Source organism: Prionailurus viverrinus, chromosome A1 (genome assembly GCF_022837055.1).
Source record: "Prionailurus viverrinus isolate Anna chromosome A1, UM_Priviv_1.0, whole genome shotgun sequence".
Lineage (NCBI taxonomy): Eukaryota > Metazoa > Chordata > Mammalia > Carnivora > Felidae > Prionailurus > Prionailurus viverrinus.
Window position 1 is genome coordinate 98618562 of NC_062561.1, and position 22075 is coordinate 98640636.

Consider the following 22075-nt stretch of genomic DNA (forward strand, 5'->3'; position numbering starts at 1 on the left):
AAATGGCCGAGGCAGCAATCACTGTAGGAAGAAGTGGTGTTGAGGTGTGCACAAGAGGTGTCTGAGACAATATCCTTAGAGATTTTTATCAGCTTTCTGTATATGTATAGTCATGTATTTTTTAATTTTAATTTTTAATTTTTTAAAAAAATATTTAGAGTCAAGTTAGTTAACATATAGTGTAGTATTGGTTTCAGGAGTGGAATTTAGTGATTCATCTCTTACATATAACACCTAATGCTCATCCCAACAAGTGTGCTCCTCAGTGCCCATCACCCATTTAGCCCATCCCCCCTACCTCACCTCCAGCAACCCTCAGTTTGTTCTCTACATTTAAGATTCTCTTATGGTTTGCCTCCCTTTCTGTTTTTATCTTATTTAATTTTTCCTTCCCTTCCCCTATGTTCACCTGTTTTGTTTCTTAAATTCCACATATGAGTGAAATTTTAGGATATTTGTCTTTCGCTGACTTACTTCACTTACACTCCAGTTCCATCTATGTTGTTGCACATGGCAAGATTTCATTCTTTTTGATCTCTGAGTAATATTCCATTGTAAATATATATATATATATATATATATATATATATATATATATATATACACCACATCTTCTTTATCCATTCATCAGCCCGATGGACATTTGGGCTATTTCCATAATTTGGCTATTGTTGATAGGGCTGCTGTAAACATTGGGGTGCATGTGTCCCTTCAAATAAGCACTTTGTATCCATTGGATAAATACCTAGTAGTGCAATTGCTGGGTGGTAGAGTAGTTCTATTTTTAAATTTTTGAGGAACCTCCATACTGTTTTCCAGGGTGGCTGCACTGGTTTGCATTCCCACCAGCAGTGCAAAAGAGTTCCCCTTTCTCCGCATCCTCACCAACATCTGTTGTTTCCTGAGTTGTTAATTTTAGCCATTCTGAAAGGCATGAGGGGTTATCTCATCATGGTATTGATTTGTATTTCCTTGATGACAAGTGAAGTTGAGGATCTTTTCATGGGCCTGTTAGCCATCTGGATGTCTTCTTTGAAAAAGTGTCTGTGTATGTCCTCTGCTCATTTCTTCACTGGATTATTTGTTTTTTTGGTGTTGAGTTCAATAAGTTCTTTATAGATTTTGGATACTAACCCTTTATCTAATATGTCATTTGCAAATATCTTCTCCCATTCTGTTGGTTGCCTTTTAGTTTTTTTGATTGTTTGCTTTACTGTGCAGAAGCTTTTTATCTTGATGAGGTCTTAGTAGTTCATTTTTGCTTTTGTTTCCCTTGCCTCTGGAGACATGTCTAGTAAGAAGTTGCTGCAACTGATGTGAAGGAGGTTGTTGCCTGTTTTCTCCTCTACGGTTTTAATGGTTTCCTGTCTCACATTCAGGTCTTTAATTTGTTTTGAATTTATTTTTGTGTATTGTGTAAGAAAGTGATCCAGTTTTGTTCTCATGTTTATTGCCGTCCAGTTTTTCCAACACCATTTCCAGAAGACACTTTTTTTCCCATTGGATAGTCTTTCCTCCTTTGTATTTGTCAAAGATTAGTTGGCCTATGTTTGTGGGTCTATTTCTGGGTTCTCTATTCTGTTCCTTTGATGTATGTGTCTGTTTTTGTGCCAGTACCATACTGCCTTGATGATTACAGCGTTGTAATACAGCTTGAAGTCCGGAATTACGATGCCTCCAGCTTTGGTTTTCTTTTTCAAACTTACTTTGGTTAGTCGGGGCTTTTCTGGTTCCATAGAAATTTTAGAATTGTTTGTTCTAGCTGTATAAAAACTGCTTTTATTTTGTATAGGGATTGCATTGGATATGCTGATTGCTTTGGGTAGTATTGACATTTTAACAATATTTGTTCTATCAATCCATAAGCATGAAATGTGTTTCCATTTCTTTGTGTCTTTTTCAGTTTCTTTCATAAGCTTTCTATAGTTTTCAGTGTACATATCTTCTACTTCTTTGATTAGGTTTTTTCCTAGGTATCTCATGGTTTTTGGTGCACTTGTAAATGGGATCGATTCCTTGATTTCTCTTTCTTCTGGTTCATTATTGGTGTATGGAAATGCAACCGATGTCTGTATGTTGATTTTATATCCTGCAACTTTGCTGAATTGATGTACCAATCCTAGCAGTTTTTTGGGTTTTTTTGGGAGTCTTTTGGGTTTTCCATGTAGAGTATCATGTAATCTGTTAAGAGTAAAGGTTTGACTTCTTCCTTGCCAATTTGTATGCCTTTTATTTCTTTTTATTGTATAATTGCTGAGGCTAGGATTTCCGGTACTATGTTTAACACCAGTGGTGAGAGTGAACATTTCTGTCATGTTCCTGATATTAGGGGGAAAGCTCTCAGCTTTTCCCCATTGAAGATATTAGCTGTGGGTCTTTTATATATGGCCTCTAGGATGTTGAGATATGCTCCTTCTATACCAACTTTTTTGAGGGTTTTTATCAAGAAAGGATAATGTATTTTGTCAAATGCTTTTTATGAATTTATTGAGAGGATTATGTGATTCTTATTCTTTCTTTTACTAATGTGGTGTATCTTGTTGATTGATTTGTGGATATTGAACCAGCCCTGTAGCCCAGGACTAAATCCCATTTGATCATGGTGAATAATTCTTCTAATTTATTGTTGGATTTGATTTGCGAGTATCTTGTTGAGAAGTTTTGCATCCATGTTCATCAAGGAAATTAGTCTATATGTAGTTATTTTTAGTGGGGTCTTTGTTTGGTTTTGGAATCAAGGAAATGGTGGCTTCATAGAATGAGTTTGGGTTTTCCTTTCATTTCTTTTTTTTGGAACAGCTTCAAAAGAATGGGTATTAATTCTTCTTTAAATGTTTTGTAGAATTCCCCAGGAAAGCCATCCAGCGCTGGACTTGTGTTTGTTGGGAGATTTTTGATTCCTGATTCAATTTCTTTACTGGTTATAGGTCTGTTCAGATTTTCTATTTCTTTCTGTTTCAGTTTTGGTTGTTTATGTGTTTCTAGGAATTTATCCATTTCTTCCAGATTTCCCATTTTGTTGGTGTATAATTGCTCATAATCTCTTATTATTGTTTGTATTTCTGTGGTGTTAGTTGTGATCACTCCTCCTTCATTCATGATTTCATTTATTTTGGTCCTTTCCTTTTTCTTTTTGGAAAGGGAAGGGGTTAGGGGTTTATCAATTTTGTTCCTTCTTTCAAAGAACCCGTTCCTAGTTTCATTGATCTGTTCTACTGTCAAGGAGTAAGGGGGGAAAACGTCCTTAACCTACAAGGGAAGACAGATCAGGTTTGCAGCAGATCTGTCCACAGAAACTTGGCAGGCCAGAAAGGAGTGGCAGGAAATATTCAATGTGCTGAATGGGAAAAATATGCAGACCAGAATACTCTATCCAGCAAGGCTGTCATTCAGAATAGAAGGAGAGATAAAGAGTTTCCCAGACAAACAGAAACTGTCCACTAAACCAGTCCTGCCTTAAAAGAAATTTTAAGAGGGAGGGGAGAAAAAGCAAAACCAAAAAAGACCCAAGGCAGCAAAGACCAGAAAGGACCAGAGAACATCACCAGAATCACCAACTCTACAGGTAATAACAATGGCACTAAATTCATGTCTTTCAATAATCACTCATTGTAAATGGACTAAATGCTCCAATAAAAAGATATAGAGTATCAGAATGGATAAAAAACAAGATCCATTTATATGCCACCTACAAGAGACTCATTTTAGACCTACAGGCATCTGCAGATTGAAAGTGAGGGGATGGAGAACCATCCAGCACACTAATGTATGTGGAAAGAAAGCTGGAGTAGCCATACTTATATCAAACAAACTAGATTTTTTTTTTATTTTATTTTATTTATTTTATTTTTATTATTTTTTTAATGTTTATTTATATTTTGAGAGAGAGATTGATAGAGTGTGAGCACGGAAGGGGCAGAGAGAGAGAGGAAGACACAGAATCTGAAGCACGCTCCAGGCTCTGAGCTGTCAGCACAGAGCCTGACACGGGGCTCAAACTCACAAACTGTGAGATTATGACCTGAGCTGAAGTCGGACTCTCAAGTAACTGAGCCACCCAGGTGCCCCAGACAAACTAGATTTTAAAACAAAGACTGTAATAAGAGATGAAGAAGGACATTATATCATAATTAAGGGGGCTATCTATCAATAAATTGTAAATATTTATATCCTCAGATTGGAAGCACCCAGATATATCAATCAATAACAAATATAAAGAAACTCATTGATAATAATGCAATAATAGTAGGGGCCTGACTTAACAGCAATGGACAGATCATCTAAGCAGAAAATCAACAAGGAAACAATGGCTTTCAATGACACACCGGACTGGATGGACTTAACAGATATATTCAAAACATTTTATCCTAAAGCAGCAGAATACACATTCATCTCAGGTTCACATGGAATATTCTCCAGAATAGATCACATGCTGGGTCAAAAATCAGCCCTCAAAAGCAGAAAAAGATCAAGATCATACCATGCACATTTATAGACCACAATGCTATGAAACTTGAAATCAACCTCAAGAAAAAATCTGGAAAGATTACAGATACTTGGAAGTTAAAGAACATCCCACTAAAGAATGAATAGGTTAAGTGAGAAATTAAAGAGGAAATAAAAAAGTACAAGGAAGCCAATGAATGTGAAAATGTAACAGTCCAAAACCTTTGGGAAGCTGCAAAGGCACCCATAAGAGGCAAGTATATAGCAATCCAAGCCTTCCTAAAGAAGGAAGAAATGTCTCAAATAGGCAACCTAACCTTACACCTAAAGGAGCTGGAAAAAGAAGAGCAAATAAAGCCCCAAAGCAGCAGAAGAAGGGAAATAATAAAGGTTAGAGCAGCAATCAATGATACTGAAATCAGACATGCATTTTTTTTTTTTTTTTTTTTTTTTAAACAGAAAACTGAATCACACACATTGTTCTACATCTTAAAAAAATAAGAAAAATTTGGCTGGAGTCTTTTCATGTCAGTAATTAGAGAACTGCCTCATTCTTTTTGAAAAGATCCCCCCAAGCTTTATTGAGATATTGACATATAACATTGTGTACACTTAAGGTGTATAACATGTTGATTTGATACACATATTGCAAAGTGATTGCCATTGGTAGTGTTGGCTAACACCTTTATCACATCACAAAATTGCCATTTCTTTTTTTTTGTAGTGAGAACATTGAAGATCTACTCAATTAGCAACTTTCAAGTATACAATACAGTATTATTACCTAAAATTGCTATGGTATACAATGGATCCCTAGAGCTTATTCACCTTATAACTGGAAATTTTTACACTTTGACCACTCTCTTTGCATTTCTCCCACACTGCATCCCCTAGTAACTCCCACTTTACTGTTTCTGACTTTCTATCCCATTCTTTTTAACATTTTTTCTTTTTTGGGAAGTGCATTTTGTTGATATATCACAATGGTAATTAAATCATATTTCCTATAGGAGGACTGTTGTTTCTAATCTTGTTTTTTGTTGCTGCAAACACTGATAAAATAAACATCCTAAAACATGTCTTTGCCTCTGAGTTATTTATCTAAATTTTCTTTTAACATCTATCAGTACATTTTAGAGTTTGTTTTTCATGAGGCCTTGTATATTTTTTCTTATATCTTTTCTATGTATTATTGTGACTTCTAATGCCTTTAGATATGGTATCTAATGCTTTTGTATGTACGGTATTATAATTTCTGGTTATTTCTGAAATATAGCAAAGGTAGATTTTTTTGTGGTGCCTATTTACCTTATAAATGGCTATCTCATTAAATTCTTACTAAGGATAATACTTGCTTGTCTTGGCTTTTCCAGGTATAAGATTTTATCATATGCAAGTGAAGCATATTGAAATTGTGTCCAATTTTGACACTTCTTACTCTTTTTCTAGTCTTGTCACATTGTCCAGGATTTCTGAAACAATTTTGATTAATACTGATGATAGTGTGTCTTTGTCTTATTTATACCTTGATGATAATGCCTAAATATATGACTATAAACCTCTCTCCTTTCTAATCATTAATGATATCACCCATTTCTCTGTGTCCTTGTTTATGTTGGATATTTCCATCTTTTACATACTTGTCAGTCTCATAAATAAAAAACAATATTCCATTACTGTTTTAATTTGTATTTCTCTGATAATATATAAGATTGAGTATGTTTTCATATGTTTATTGGCTGATGTGCTTCTGTGAATCGTGCACTTGTATTCTTGTGGGTTGTTGATAAATTTGATTTGTGGGAGTTCCTTCTATGGAAATTTTTTTGGTTTGCTGTGCACACATTGCAAATATTTTCTTCAAGGGTATCAGTTTAGGGTTTCTGGGCAGACAGAATAATTTATTCTAGCTAGCTGAAGGTGGAAGGAAATTAATTAGCTTCTTTAGTTTCTGGAAGTGCTAGCAAACCATCTTCAGTGAAGGCCAAATAGACAGAAGTGATCAAGTTAAGAAAAATGCCCCGCTTGCTCTGAGCCCAGTATTGTAGAAATCCTACTGTTGGTTCTACCAACCATCCTACCGTTGTCCCCAAATCAACAAAGCCAGGACCCAGTTTCAGAGCACCAACTATGGATACTGTAGAATATCAAATGCCTTAATAACTGCTGTTGCCAGAAGAGCCCAGCAGCTTCATGATCTTCAAATCTGCCTTCCCAATTCTTCCATTGGTGTATCTGTTTGATGGAAACTAGCCAGAAGTCTACATGCTGAAAGAAAGAAATGTTGGGAAATACCGATTTTAGATTCAACCTGGCAAAGGTGAGGGTCAACAATATGGAGAACTATCAAAATGGAGGATGGTTAGAAGTCCTTGGGCAGCCACACATGATAGATTTTTATCACAGCCAGACTGCTATTTTGTGCAAAGCTTTGTTTTTTCTTTTTCTTTTTTTAAAATAATATAGAAGTTTAACATTTCAAACATTTTTGTATTTATTCTTTATTTATTCAATAGGTATTTATTGTAAGCCAATTATGTGTCAATCAGTGTGTTTTCTTAATGGAGATAAAATGGTGATCCCGACTTCCTGGAGTTTTGAGTCTAGTAGGGGAGACAGACATTAAATTATCTCAGAAAGAAATTTAGCATTCTGAGAGTGACCAACTTTAGACGAAGGGAGGGAGCATTGAGAGCAGATACAAGGGATAATCAACCCACTCAGATAGGTCAGCTGAGTTTGCTAATGAAATGGTACTTGATCTGAGATTTGAAAGATGATCAGGAGTTGATTCAGAAACGTGTTGGAAGGGTGTTTTAGGCAGAGCAGATAACGAGGGGCCAGAGGACCCTTGGCAAATGTGAGGATTTGAAATGACATGGCTGTGATTGAGGTACAAAGAGTGAAGGAAAACACAGTTCTGAATATTGCTGAAATTATAGGTAGAGGCTAGACCATGAAAGGCATGTGGGCAAGATAAGATTTCTGGTCTTTGTCTTAAGAGCACTGGGAAGCCACAGGCTCAGGCTTCAGTGTGGAAAATAGTTTGGAAGATATAAAGTTACTTTGGGTGGACAAGTTAGAGGAGGCAATTAGAGTTGTTGAGGGAATAGCCACCCAGACATCAGCTCAAAGAAGATCCTGACAAATGTTGGCTGAATGAATGAAGTAACTAAATGCCCAAGTTAATACTGATAGGTCTTTTTAAGCAATAACAAAGCAAAAATAAAGCTATCTGGAAAGCATCTTATGGAATTTGATGAGGAAATTCAACACAGAGAATAAAGAAGCAATTTGTTACAGATTAGCAAGGCATAGGATCAAAAGTATTTCTATTATGTGAAAATATCCAGTTATAATAAAGAGAGCATCTCTGCAACATATAATTATTATGCTTAGTTCAGGCTGTTCGTTTTGATAATTTAACATGTTCATTGACTGGCTAATGAGATTTACCAGTAATAACATGTAAGCAGTTTAGTAAGAATCTATTAATTTAGATCATCAGGTTATGTAGACGGACGCTTCCTTAAGGAAATGCTCAGTGCCTACCAAATATATAGTTAACTGTGCTGGTTAATAAGGTCATTTGTATAAAGGCAATAATCTGTCAGGCCTTGATTTTACTTGTTAATGAACTCTTGCTGAATATATTAGGAGATTTGGAGTTTCTTAGAAACAGCAGTTCTTTGAGAGTCATAACCTGCTTGAGGTTTCAGAGAGGTCTTATGCATGAAGAGAGGCTGACTTAAAATAATAATTATGTGCTTTTAAAGTTTTTTTGAGTTGTGGTATGGCATGACGTATCCATATTCCCTGAGATGGTCTAAGTAGGGGGATAAATAGGTAGAGAAGCCCTTAGAAGATCATGTTTGATGGTTGTAAAAATAATTTAAAAAGTAGGATGAGGAAATCACTGCCTAGCGCAGTAGATGTGATAGGGGTCTCAACTTTTGCCTCCATGTGAGGCTAGGTGTGGTCTGAGTGTTGCCTTCAGAAGGATGAGAGGATTGAGGGTTCTTTGAAGTGTCATATGCTCTAAAGGTCCAAAGGCCTTGGCCCTTCTTCAGTTCAGGTGCCCATAGGCCCCTGGCTTTCCAGTACTCTCTTTGTACTTTTTTATGGGAAAGTCTAGATGTCATTTACTAAACTCATGCACTGGACTTCCCAAGAGCATCATGTGTCCCTAGATCCCCCAAGACCACCATTATCACACCAGGAATCCAAGGATCTCATTTTGAAGTGGTAGTTGATACTGACTTATGGGAAAAAGGAGCTGTTGGCAATTGATCCACATGCTTCTTTAGGCAGGTCCCATGTCATGGAATTACAGATTTTTGCCACAGTAAGGATCCACAGGGAATATCTTACTTGTTGGTCTTAATTCACTGGTAAGGAAATTGAGGCCTAATGGAGGCCAGATAACTTCCTTAATTATAAAGCAGGTAGAAAGTAGAATGCAAAAGGAATAAATTTGTAACTTCTGCTTCCCTACTGAATGAAAAGAAAAGGAAGGAGATGGGTTCTGCAGTGCTGTGACTATGAGGATTTTTCAGGTTTCATTAGGTTGCTCTCCCTCATGGCAAGTTTTGTTAATCCTTCCATACCCAGCAACAGAAAGGTCCCTGAGGGCCAAAGAATGGCTTTCTAAACGTGAAGGAAATAGTCCTCTGTTCCTGAAAAATTTAACTTCTACGAACGTGGCTTTAAAGAAAAAAAAAAAAGGACTTTTTAAAAAAGGAATTTTTGCCTTTGCAAAAGATATTGAAAACCAAGCCTAAAGGGAGCACACATGTCTTAGGAGTCAGAAGGAAATTTAGTGATGTAATCTGTAACCTTTTTGGTATATTCCTATAGCTTAAAATGCTTCTAATGTCAGTAAAAATAAATGACCTTGAGTCATAAGCTACCATAAAAGCTACCTGCACATAAATGTACATTGACAAACAGCAAAGAAAATGCCTCCCACAAATCCTGAATTCTCTCCTTTGTCAGCCATACAAACAGAGGCAAACTTCTACCCATATGTCTCAAAATAGACAAACACAAACCAAGTGTAGTTACCTAAATTGTATTTGTATTTATTCCCTGCACTGCCATCCATGGAGTCTTAGAGGCAACTGGTAAGACACAGAAACTATTGCAGTTGGAAAAATTCCATGAACTCTTGTAAATTCTCCTCCTCCTCCTCCTTCTTCCCCTTCTTCTTCTTCTCTTCTTCCTTGTCTCTTTAATTCTTTTGCCTTCAAATTTTGCTTGTCCAAAGTGGCATCGTTCTCCATTTCAAGTTCCCATTTTGTCCTTGTTTACTTTTTTTTCCTCTTCAGTGGTGGCTTCTTATTCCCTGTGGGTGGGTAGATCCTCCTTGGTAGAAGCAAGGTGCTGAGTGAGCACTCAGAGCATAAGCTTCCTTGGCTGTCAGCAACTCATGAATGAATTTACCTTTATCAAGGTAGTAATAAAGAGGAGATACAGCAGGCGTTCAGGAAAATTTGATTTATCTACATTGGTCATAGTCATATTAATGAAAGAACAATATATATTATTCAAGATTCCCTAAATCCATTGGGTTCTCAAATCTAGATTCTTCCCTACATCCTCTTCCCCAGTTTAGCTAGTTAGAACTCATGCTTTTCTGCTTATTTCTGTTTACTTCATTTACATAATAATATCATTAAGGGGAGAGCATAAACTATAAGCAGAGCAGTGGATAAGGGTCCCTGTTCATCCAAGCTTTAGTAGTGTTCATAAATATCTGTTTCTTCTGTCCTTCCAGATTCTTTGGAAAGTGGCCTTCTCAGCTTTAGGTTGGGCTGGGCCATGTGATGAATCATGGCAAATGGGTTATGAATGGGTATGATGTGAGTCACTGGTTGGGCCAAGGCATTGATTTACCAAAGCCAGGGTCTCTATCTCTCTCTGTCATGTTGATCATGGAGACCAAGGATAAAAGCATCCTGATTGCTCACAGGCCGTAGTGAAGATGTAACCTTGGAAATTCACCTGGAACAAAGGCAGACTTTATATGAGAAATAAGTCTTTAGTATCTTACACCATTGACACTGTGGGATTTATTCCTGCTGAATAACTTTGCCTATCCTAGCCACTACACTGGAGCTTCTGCCCTAATTAGTTAAACTTAACATGGTATTCTTATCTCACCTAATGCTCAAGGTCACAGGAATATAAACCCTCTGCATACAGCCTATTTCTCTATCTTGTTTGTGTCCCCAGTGCCCTGTTGAATGGCACATATTTTCTAAAAATAATCGACAACATTTTATTTCTGCTAAATAAATATGAACCAAAAATGTTTGTTATAACTTTTAGCCTATAAAACCTGTTACTGCATGTTAAAAACTCATTTCACAAGCTCATCTGTTTTTTTCCTTCTATGCAATAGATTTCTCTTTTAATCAAAATTGCCTACCCACCCCTAAAATTATCATTTCCTCCAGATATATGCGAAACTATTTTGTCAACTGTATTTCTAAGCTATAGTGATGGATTAGTAATTTTATTTATGTTTCTTTGTAATAATACCCTGTGGATATAAGCAGCAGATTATAGGCAAGAGTTCTATTCACTGGACTGAGAAGTCCCAATGTCTGCCATCTGCGAGTTAGAGATCCAGGAAAGCTAGTTGTGTAATGAATCCAAAGGCCTGGGAATGAAGGGAGTTGATGGTGTAAATCCCAGTTGAGGTCTGGAGAAGATGGGGTGATGTGTTCCAGTTCAGTCAGTGAGGCAGGGGGTGAAAAAGGTAAATTCCTTCTTTCTCTGCCTTGTGTTCTCTTCAGGCCCTCAAAGGATAATGCCCACCATCATAAGACTTTAGTGAGTCCCCCAATTTCAAAGGTAATCTCATCTCACCTGGAAACACCCTTGCAGACTCACCCAGAAATAATGTTTAATCTGGACACCCTGTGGCTGGTCAGGTTGACATACAGAGTTAACCATCATACCATATTATTTTTAGAATAAACCCAGCAGTTATGTTGAGATGGTTCTTTTTGTCCTTACTGTTGCTCTTGTTATTGTTACCGTGTATTATCCCTAATAGAACTAGAAATGGAGATACAGATAGAAGAGGAAACAAGTTTCAGAAAAGTACATTATTTGGCCAGTGACCCAAAGTTGTAAAGCATGGATAGGCTTAAATCTGGGTCTTTGATCTCTAAATTCTTTTTTTTTTTTTTTCCGTCTCCCCTTGACCCACCTGAACTCCATCAAAAGTAGTTGAACTAGTGTCCTTACCACAACTCACTGATAATTATAAATGTGTAACCTTCTTCAGGTTTTGGGGAAATAAAGCAAGATGATTGTATTTTTTCTTCTTGATGCCCAAATATGTACTTCAGTTGTAGCACAATCCACAGTACAATCTTTACACTGAGTATCTCCAGGTTTCTTGTTTCTTTCTTTGTTTTATTCATCCTAATGGGCAAAATCCAGTGTTAATCTTTCTCTCTTAGTGTCCTTTGTTGAGAAGTGTTTTCACCATGGGACATCTCTCACTACTTTATAGGCAGTTTGCTTTCTCAGTAGTGAGCACACTGTGCTAAGGGATATGTCAGGTTTATTTTATCTTCTTTGGGTATTTGAAGTTCTAGTAAAAAGACCAACTACCTAGAGGCATCACCCTTTCTGGTAGGATTCTGTCCTGCTCTTAGATGAATGAGACCCATTTGAAGACACCTTTACTGGGGTCCTCATGAAAAGACTCTTAAAATATTAAAGGTTTAAAAATTTTTAAACTTTCTTTTTAAAGTCATTAAAGTTGTATTTTTATCAGAGCATATATGTCTAGGTTAAAAAAAATTTTAATGACAATAGTTTATAGTAAGTTTATTGTGCTCACTCCATCCTGTTCCAACTCCTACTCACCAGAGGCAACTTACTTATTTGTTTCTGTTTTGAGTTCTTCTGATTATTACCTCTATAATTCTAAATAATATGCTTCTTTTTTTATATTTTGATTTAATGAACATTAGAGAGTGGCTACATACCTTACCTACATTCCTGAAAATGAGAATTTATCTCTTTGCCCAACTCCTAGCTCTGTGCCTCTTCTCTCTCCTATTTTTTTCTGAATTTTAATATTTTTAATTTAATTTTTTAGGATAATGGAAATGGAAAGTGTCTAGATAGTTTGATTTGATTAAATTATATGCTTAAGATTTGAGCATTTCATAATATATAAATTATATCGCAAAAATAGTTTTGAAATGCATGTGAAATACATTAATTTTTCTTAAAAAAAATTTTTTTAAACGTTTATTTATTGAGAGACAGAGGGAGACAGAGTGTGAGCAGGGGAGGGGCAGAGAGAGGAGGAGACACAGAATCCGAAGCAAGTTCCAGGCTCTGGGCTGTCAGCACAGAGCCCAATGTGGGGTTCGAACTTACGAACTGTGAGATCATGACCTGAGCTGAAGTCAGATGCTTAACTGACTGAGCCACCCAGGTGCCCCGAAATGCATTACTTGAAAACAATTTTTTATGGCAATGTAATTAACATACAGTATTATTACTTTCCAGTGTGCAATATAATTCAGATTCAACAACCTGTATATTAGTTAGTCCTCATCATGATAAGTATACTCTTAATCCCCTTTATCTATTTCACCCATCCCCCCACCCATCTCCCTTCTGGCAACTATCAGTTTGTTTTCCATATTTTTAAGAATCTGGTCTTTTGTTTCTCTCTCTTACTCTCTCTCTATTTCTCTCTCTCTCTTTTTTTTTTTTTTTGTTCTTTTGTTTCTTAAATTTCACAAATGTGTGAAATACTCTGGTATTTGTCTTTCTCTGTCTGATTTATTTCACTTAGCGTTATACCCTCTAGGTCAATCCATGTTGCAAATGGCAAGAGCTCCTTTTTTAATGACTGTGTAATAGTCCATCTTTAGTATCATCTTTAGCCATTCTTTTGTAATATTTAAAAATTAATGTAATATTAAAAAAATAGTATATATATTTTTAATATAATTTATTGTCAAATTGGCAAACACACAGTGTGTAAAGTGTGTTCTTGGTTTTTTGGGTAGATTCCCGTGGTTCATTGCTTATATACAACACCCAGTGCTCATCCCAGCAGCTGCCCTCCTCAATGCCCATCACCCATTTTCCATTCTTCCCCACCCACCCACCATCCACCCTCAGTTTGCTGTCTGTATTTAAGAGTGTCTTACGGTTTGCCTCCCTCCCTCTCTGTAACTATTTTTGTACCTTTCACTTCCCCATGGTCTTCTGTTAAGGTTCTCAAGATCCACACATGAGTGAAAACATGTGATATCTGTCCTTCTCTGACTGACAAAAATTAATATATTTTAAAAAGTTTTACTGGTTCCCTTTCTAACTTCCATTCGTACTCATATAAAATATTTTGCATATTTATGTATTCATGTGTGTGCGCGCACACACACACACACACACACACTTTACATCCGTTTTACAGTCTCCTTTGAGTCCTTGCTCTGTAACATGGTTGTTTTAGAGCTGCTAACTTTTCTTATTGTTTTTTCTATCGCTCAACTTTTGAAGGCCATACCTCTGTTTTTACATTTTTCAAATTGAAAACATTTACAACTTATTTTGTCACCATAATTAATCTTGTTAATTTCCGTAGGTTAATTCTTGTTCTGAAACCCAATAAAGATCATTATGGCCTTATTAATGTAAGTTTCCGTGTCCTTGTCTGTGGGTCTAATGACCACATGGCACTTGAGGAAGGTACCATCAAGGTCAAATGGAGTATGTTCTCTTACAATTCAGCATTTTCTCATAGTTATGTACATTTTAGCTTGATACACTTTGGAGTCATGACTCCTCTATATAGTTTTTATTTTCTTAGGATTTTTTTTCTGATTTTTTTTCTTCAAGATTTTCTTTTCATTTTTGATCTTTTGCAATTTGAATATATCTAGGTATAAGTTTTTTTGGTATTTATTCTGCTGTGTTTGTAGATTGGTGCCTGTCATTAATTTTGGAAAATTCTTAACCTTACTACTTCAAATGCTTTTTCTTAAAAAAAATTTTTTTTAATGTTTATTATTTTGAGAGAGAGAGAGAGAGTGAGTGGGAAAGGGGCAGAGAGAGAGGGAGACACAGAATCCGAAGCAGTTCCAGGCTCCAAGCTGTTAGCAACAGAGCCCAGTGTGGGGCTTGAATCCATTCATTTTGAGATCGTGACCTGCGCCGAAGTTGGATGCTTAACCAACTGAACCACCCAGACACCCCTTCAAACTTTTTTTCTATTACTTTTCTTCTTTTCCTTCTTGAATTCTTTTTTTCTTTTTTCTTTTTTTTTTTTTTAGAGAGAGAGTGCATGTGTGTGCATAAATACTAGCAGAGGAGGGTTGGAGGGAGAGGGAGAGAAAGAATCTCAATCAGGATCCACACTAAGCACAGAACCCGATGCAGGGCTTGATCCCATGACTATGGGATCATGATCCGAGCCAAAATCAAGAGTCAGAAGCTCAACAGAATGAGCTACCCAAGCACCCTTGGAATTCTTATTATGCATATATTATACCTTTTGTAATTATATTTCATCCTTTTATTCTTGTTTGTCTTTGCATTTAAGTTTGGTAGTTTCTACTGACATATCTTCAAGTACCCTGATTTTTTCCTTACTTGTGTCCAGTCTACTAATGAACTGAATCAAAGACATTCTTTCTTCCTGTTAACAATATTTTTTAATTCTCGCATTTCCTTTTGATTCTTTCTTAGTTTCCATCCATCTTTTTATGCTACCCATCTGTTCTTGCATGGTGTCCACTTTTTCACTAGAGCCATTAGCACATTAATTACAGTTATTTTAAATTCACCGTCTGATAATTCCAAAATCTCTGCCACATCTGATTCTGATGCTTAGTGTCTCTTCAAGACTTTTGTTTTTTGTTTATTTCCTTTTAGAATGCTTTGTAATTTTTTGTTGAAATCCAGACATGATATATTGGATAAAAGAATTGAGAATAGACACCTTTAGTGGGATGTTTTATATTTATCTGGCTAGGAGTTAGGCTTTGTTTACTTTGGCTGTGAGGGTGGTATCAGAGTCAGAAATTTCCTCAGGCATCCTGATTTTTGTCTCCGCTATTGTCTTTGTTTTTTTTTCTGGAGATTCCTTAGTGTGATGGTTAATTTTATTGTCAGCTTGACTGGGACAGAGTGCTCAAATATTTGGTTAAACATTATTTCTGGATGTGTCTGTGAGAGTGTTTTCATATGAGATTAACATTTGAATCTGTAGACTGAGTAAAGAAGATGGCCCTCCCCAAAGTTGAGTGGGCCTCATCCAATACACTGAAGGCTTGAATAGAATAATAGGTTGAGTAAGAAAGAATTCTTTCTCTCTGCTTTACTGTCTTTGAGTTGGGATACCCATCTTCTCTTGCCTTTACACTAAGACTGAAGTGGGACCTTATACCATCAACTTATTGAATCTGCTTTCTTTGTCTTACAAATCTTTTGGAATCCTTGTTGGGCTGATGACCATGCCTTATTTTTTGCATTGTTATTGTGCTTTTCATTTTGTATGTTTATGATACTATTTCAGCAGAGTCTTTGATGGAATATGGATGCTTATTCTGTCTCCTTGAATCCAGAATTTTGGTTATTTAAAATGTCTTATTTATCTAAATGAGATGTCAATAATTCTTTTAAAAATTCAAGCAATAAACAAGTGTACAGAACAAAATGTTAATATCTGCTTTTATCTCTTCCCCACTTTCCCTTTATTTCCTTCTCATCAGTTGAACTTTGCCGTATATAACCCTCTTTTCCCACCCACTGCTTCTCATATTTAACCACTGTAAATAGTTTGGTAGAATAGTTTGGTAGATAGCTTCATGGACTTTTTTCAATGAGTTTTGAATCAAATATAATTATAAAGATTTGCTTCATTTTTTAATTTTTATCTTTAAGAGTGTATTTTATTATCCATAACTTCAATAAAGCTGTCAGTATATTTGTGGTCTGACTTTTGATAAATGTATACACTAGCATAACCACCATCACAATTCAGATGTAGAACATTAACATCACCCTTTCTTCATGCTGCTTTCCAGTCAGCCTCTCTCTTAGTTCCAGGCAACTGTTGGCCTGCTTTCTGCTCCTGTAGTTTTGCCTGTTGTAGAATTTCATATAAATGGAATCATATAATATATACTCTTGTTTCTGGCTTCTCTGGTCTAACATAATCTTGAGGATTTATTTCCTTTTATAATTAATGAAATTATATTCCATATATTATTTATGTAGGTTGCTTTTTGGGAAGACTATTGAATAATATGTTTTAAATCTCTAGTCATAATTAAATACAAATTTCCCCCAATTACCTGATATACATTTGGATTTTATTCTTTCCCTCAAGATAGCTATATTGGATGTCATATGTCTGGTATCAGTTAATTATTATCTGATAATCATTTTGTAATTTAGAATCTACTTACTTTTAATTAAATTATCCCACTTAAGCATTTTTCTCTTTTACAATGAATGCTACAAAAATAGAATTCTAGGCCACTTAACATCAAAGCATTTCAACTTTTATTATCCTTGTTTTATAAAAGAAGAAACTGAAGCCCAGAAATACAGTGATTTTCCAAGGTTACATGGATAATAAGCAGGCCTGGAGCAGAGCTGTTGGCTTTCCTGACTAGGGGTGTAGTGCTCTTTTAAGCCAGGTCATACTTTGTGGAGGGTTGGAAGTTCTATCTCCCTGCCAGGAAAAAATTAAACTACTGATATATATGAAATATTCTTTAACCTTTAATAAAATAAATCTCATGTAAGTAATAAGTGAGAAGAAATTGATGAGAAATATAACCAATAGCTCCAGGCATAGACACAGTTAAAATTTCTCAGCGCATAAGAAGCAAAGATAGCCTGGGCTATGTGTGTAAATGACAGCTTGCCCATGCATCCCTCTTTCCTGTCAGCCCAGGTTGTTAAATAGTTAACTACTCCTTTTTCTAAACTTTATTGTGCTTTTGACTCTGTATTATCATTTGTTTACATGCCCATCTCCCTTCTTGGTATTTTACTACTTGATTATTTGGGGAACTTTGGGAACTTTGTCTTTTCATGCCTGACCCCCAGCCCCTGGGGCAGTACATGTCTTACTAAATGTTTCTTGAATGAATTGACACTTTCTGTTACAAATGCTAAGTTCATTAGGTTTGACTCCTCAGGGTAACTAACTGCAGGCTGTGACAAATATTAAATTTTATGGGTAATTCTGAAGGGAGGAGATTCTAAGTAGTTCTTATGACAAGTATGAGATAGGACAGTGCAAAGCAAGCTTGGAAAGAAGGTCACTTTTTTCTTTTCTTTTCATATCTCTGAATTTGTGGGCTGAAGACACCACAGTTTTAGAACTTGTGCAGAGAATAAGCACACATCTTATGAAAACATTCAGCTGGGTTTTGGGGTAAGTATATTTTTAATATCTGTCTTACTAACTAGGACCCCTCACCTTTTGTTCATTTATTTTAAGGCATATGTCAGGTTCAGGGTCTTCAATGAACTGAAGTATTTAGCTAGAACTTAGCATTTTGCTTTCGCTCTTTTATTTATAATAACCTTCCATTTATGATGAATAACAGTTTTACATCTATGGTCTCAACATAAATTTTCCTTTAATGGCAGGTTAATTTGTGTCTTCATGTGGGCCAAGTTAAAGAAATATAAGTAAATGACAGCACAGGAGGGACATGTACTTGATAATAATTATGGCAGTGGTATGTGAATGGCTAAAATTTGAGACACACTGGGTTAGAACTGGCTTCTGATTGTAGCAGCATATTCACAAAGACCAGATTTGTACAGCTGGAGAGTCCGAATCAATAGGTGTGACTGACTCCTAAGTGTGTTATGGTGGAGAACCACTGGCTGAAGACGAAGAGAGAGACTTGTTGAGAGCCCTGTACAGCTTCAGGAAGACCAGGGCTGTGAGGCCCAGGCCCAGGTCTGAGTCCGGAAGGCCATTAACAGCAGGCTTTTTGAGAGTCAGCTTGTTCACGTCCCATCAACTCTTCCATGTACTCCGGGTGGCCTCCCACCCGTCCCATGTTACTCTACCACTGTAGCTCATGTTCATATTCAGTTTTGACCTTCCCCAGAGGACATTTGTCAATACTTACCTTACCTGACATGTCATTAGCTTTCAGTGTGTATTATATCCTCACTGTTCCTTCAACTTGTTTGCCTTGGCTTCCATGATCCCATATTCTCCTCGTTGGTCTTTTAAGTCATATAATTTCAAGAAGGCAGCCAAAGAGATAGAGGCCAGCTTTGCAGGCTGATTCTTATCTGTCAAGTCGCTGAATGTTGAGTTTCCTTAAAGCTGTTCATAGACTCTGTTTTTTTCCCCCTGGACCCTTGCCCTGGGTAGTCTAATTCACATTCAAGGCTCATTTTTTTAAATTTATTTTTATTTTTTTTTTTTAGCGTTTGTTTCTTTTTTTGAGAGACAGAGAGGGACAATGTAAGCAGGGGAAGGACAGAGAGAGAAGGAGACACAGATTCTGAAGCAGGATCCAGGCTCTGAGCTGTCAGTACAGAGCACGACACGGGGCTCAAACTCGCGAACCGTGAGATCATGACTTGAGCTGAAGTCGGATGCTTAACCGACTGAGCCACCCAGGCACCCTGACAAGGCTCATTTCTCATCTGTTTGCAGAAGGCTTACAAATGAGCAGTTCTAGTCGGACACCTTCCTAGACTCCAGACTCATGTCCCCAACTGTCCTCTTGACAGCTTTGCCTTACAGACACCTGCAAGTCATGTCCAAATCAACCCTTGAGTTGTCTTCCTCCCTATTCCCTGACTTCCTCATCAAACCTAGTCCTCCTGTCCTTTTTTCTTTCTCATGAAATGTTATCATTCTTTACATTACCAAGGCCAGAAACCTAGAGTTGCCTTAATAACATACTATTCCCCTTACATCTATGTTCATTTCATCCCTACATTTTGTTAGTTTTACCACTTAAATATTTCCCATAGATATCTCTCTATCTCTGGATCATTATTACTTCCATTGTCCTCTCTAAGCTATCATTTTCTTTCCTCAACCATTTCAGTGGCTTCTGTGGGACCCTCTCCTTACTTTTCTCCTCTCTGTGCTTCCCTTCCCCCATTCTGTTTTTCACACTGTAGTGAGAATATTTATTTCAAATATTATAATCCCATCCCCTTGCTTGGAAATCTTTTGAGAACTTCTCACTCTTCTTAGGATAAAGATCCAAATCCTTAATGTAAACTTGAAGACCCTGCATGATCAGACCCTACTTCTTCACAATAAGGCCTGATCCCACTCCTGCTCTCTGCCTGCTTGCTCACTAAACTGTGCAGATTCCTCTTCCTCAGTGGGTACTGTTCCTTCTGTGTCAGGTGCTTCATGTCTTTTCACCCCCATCCTTCCACATTTGCCCACTTTTAACAAGTTCATGTGTGCACAAAAGGATCACTGCCTCAGAGAGACTTTACTTTCCTCCCTGACTGCAGCAGGCCCTCCTGCGACGAGCTAACATGCCACCATATACCTTCCTTCCCTTCGTGGCACTTAATCATGGTAATAATTTCACTTTTTTTGGTGCTTATTAGTTTAGGTCTATCTCCTGTGCTAGACTGTACGTTCCACGAGAGGTACCAACACCATGTTCGCTGTTGTTCACCTGAGTCCTCACTTTTTAGGAAAATCCTCAGCATAGTACTTAACAAATACATCTGGAATAAAGGAAGAACAAAGAAAAACAGTGAAGTTGTGTGCTAGAAAAAGGGGGAGAGTAGTGGTTATGAGCGAGTAAAGGACGAATGATCTTTATCTTCTGCATTGTTTAGCTCTGGTTCCTCTTGGTGACAATGTCTGCCCTCTCTGTCTACTGAATTGGAACTGGAGATATTAGAGAGTGAGATTAAGAGTGTGCAAAAGTATTGCTTCTTTGAATATTTGTGATCCCTGTTTTGTATATCTCTTCATGAGCTAGGTTTTGGTGTGATAGTATACTTACAGGGAATGATTAATTGTGGGAATTGAAATATAAAAGCTTTGCTTGATAAAAAATATTTTCATTGGTTGAGAAAATTTTCCTAAGGTGGGATTTCTAGGTTGTCCATTTCTATATTCACTTGAATAGTTTTCGATGGTATCAACTAGATCTTTTGTAAAGTACTTGCCAAAAAGTGAAACTCTGTTCATTTAAAAATCATCCATTTGTGTGCAGGGAAAATTGCCTGTCATGGTTTGAAAGGATTATTTATGGTTTCTAAACATTCATCTTTTCCAACTCGACTCATATATTGCCTTTACAGAATGGAAATTTAATTCCATTAGAATGTCCTATTGTCCAATATATACCCCTTGTTACAACATGATTACATTCAATTGCTCCGCTTGCCATATTAGAAAATGACAAACTGTATCAACTAGTTTTTAACTTTTTCCTCCAATATGTACTGGTGATGGTGACTAATGCTGTTGATGATTACCTCAAGAGATAATCACTAGGAACAACAATGTTTTGCATTGACCCAAGAAAAAATAGTTCATGGTAGTACAGAAAAGAGTAATAATGGAAAATGATTATATAATATACCCTCCAAGGATAAAGGCTTGCAAAATGGAAAAAAGAAGGGTAGAGTTTAACTGACATCTCTTTGTATTTGAATCTTAGAAATAGTTTCTTTGGCTTATGTTGAATTTTATTAAGTTTGATGTTAAACATGTATGACATAAATAGAACATTGTATGAATATGATTTTTTTTTTTTGTGACCAAAAGTTCAAAATTCCTTAATTCTTGATGTATGTTTCTGTATTAACATGATGCTGGTTGGGGGCGAGGGACAGACTGAAATGTGACAAAATGGTCTCAGCAGTGCCTCATACCTGAGAAATTGTGATACAGAGATGTATCCATTCTGAAGGGTACCTGTCAAATTTCAGAAATTGGCTCTGTCATACTATTTGGCCAAATGCTTGCTTCCTAAGAGAGACGCCATCTGCTTTAGGCATTACTCACACTGAGGGGTACATGAACAGTAATTAAGAGGAAATACAGCATAGGTTGTTAACAAAAAAAAAGCTTTGGAAGAATTTGATGCTGTGCATGAACATATAATTAGGAAGGACACTCAGATGCAAAAGTTTGAAGGGAAATGCGTACATTAGGTATTCAAATCCGAATTTATTTTTAAAGGCCAATTTGTATTTTTTTAGGCAAGACCAGTTTGTAGAATTTTAAACATCTATGTCTTCCTTTCTCTTTGTCCTCTTCCATGATTTTAGTAATGTTGCTGTGCTTTTTGACCATGACCTTTGCATTAGAATCTGTGTGGTTCCCTGTAGCTACTTTGCAGGAGCAAGTGCCTTTCAGGGTGGGTGGAAGGGTTTGTACCCTCAGCCGCTACACTGACAAGGGGCTTGTACAGGTCATTGACTTTACCAGCAGTGAGGTGACTGATTCAGACTGTTTTGATCTTGTCTTTCCATTGTATTTTGAACACTATGCCATGGAACTAATGTATCTTGCCTTCAGTTTCTGTTGGTAGCTTCAAGCAAAAGAATCTTCTCCATTAGGGAAGAAGTTTTATTTTCAGGTGGAAGATACAACAATGGCAAA

General features: G+C 36.6%; 1 long non-coding RNA gene across 1 annotated transcript; it reads left to right on the plus strand.

Moving 5' to 3' along the window:
- Window positions 1-1820: 1820 nt before the first annotated feature.
- On the plus strand, window positions 1821-21516 carry LOC125176226 (uncharacterized). The gene is made up of 3 exons (XR_007156178.1): window positions 1821-2048; window positions 7765-7772; window positions 21506-21516. It is a non-coding gene; the product is annotated as an uncharacterized LOC125176226 (long non-coding RNA).
- The last annotated feature ends 559 nt before the right edge of the window (window positions 21517-22075 follow it).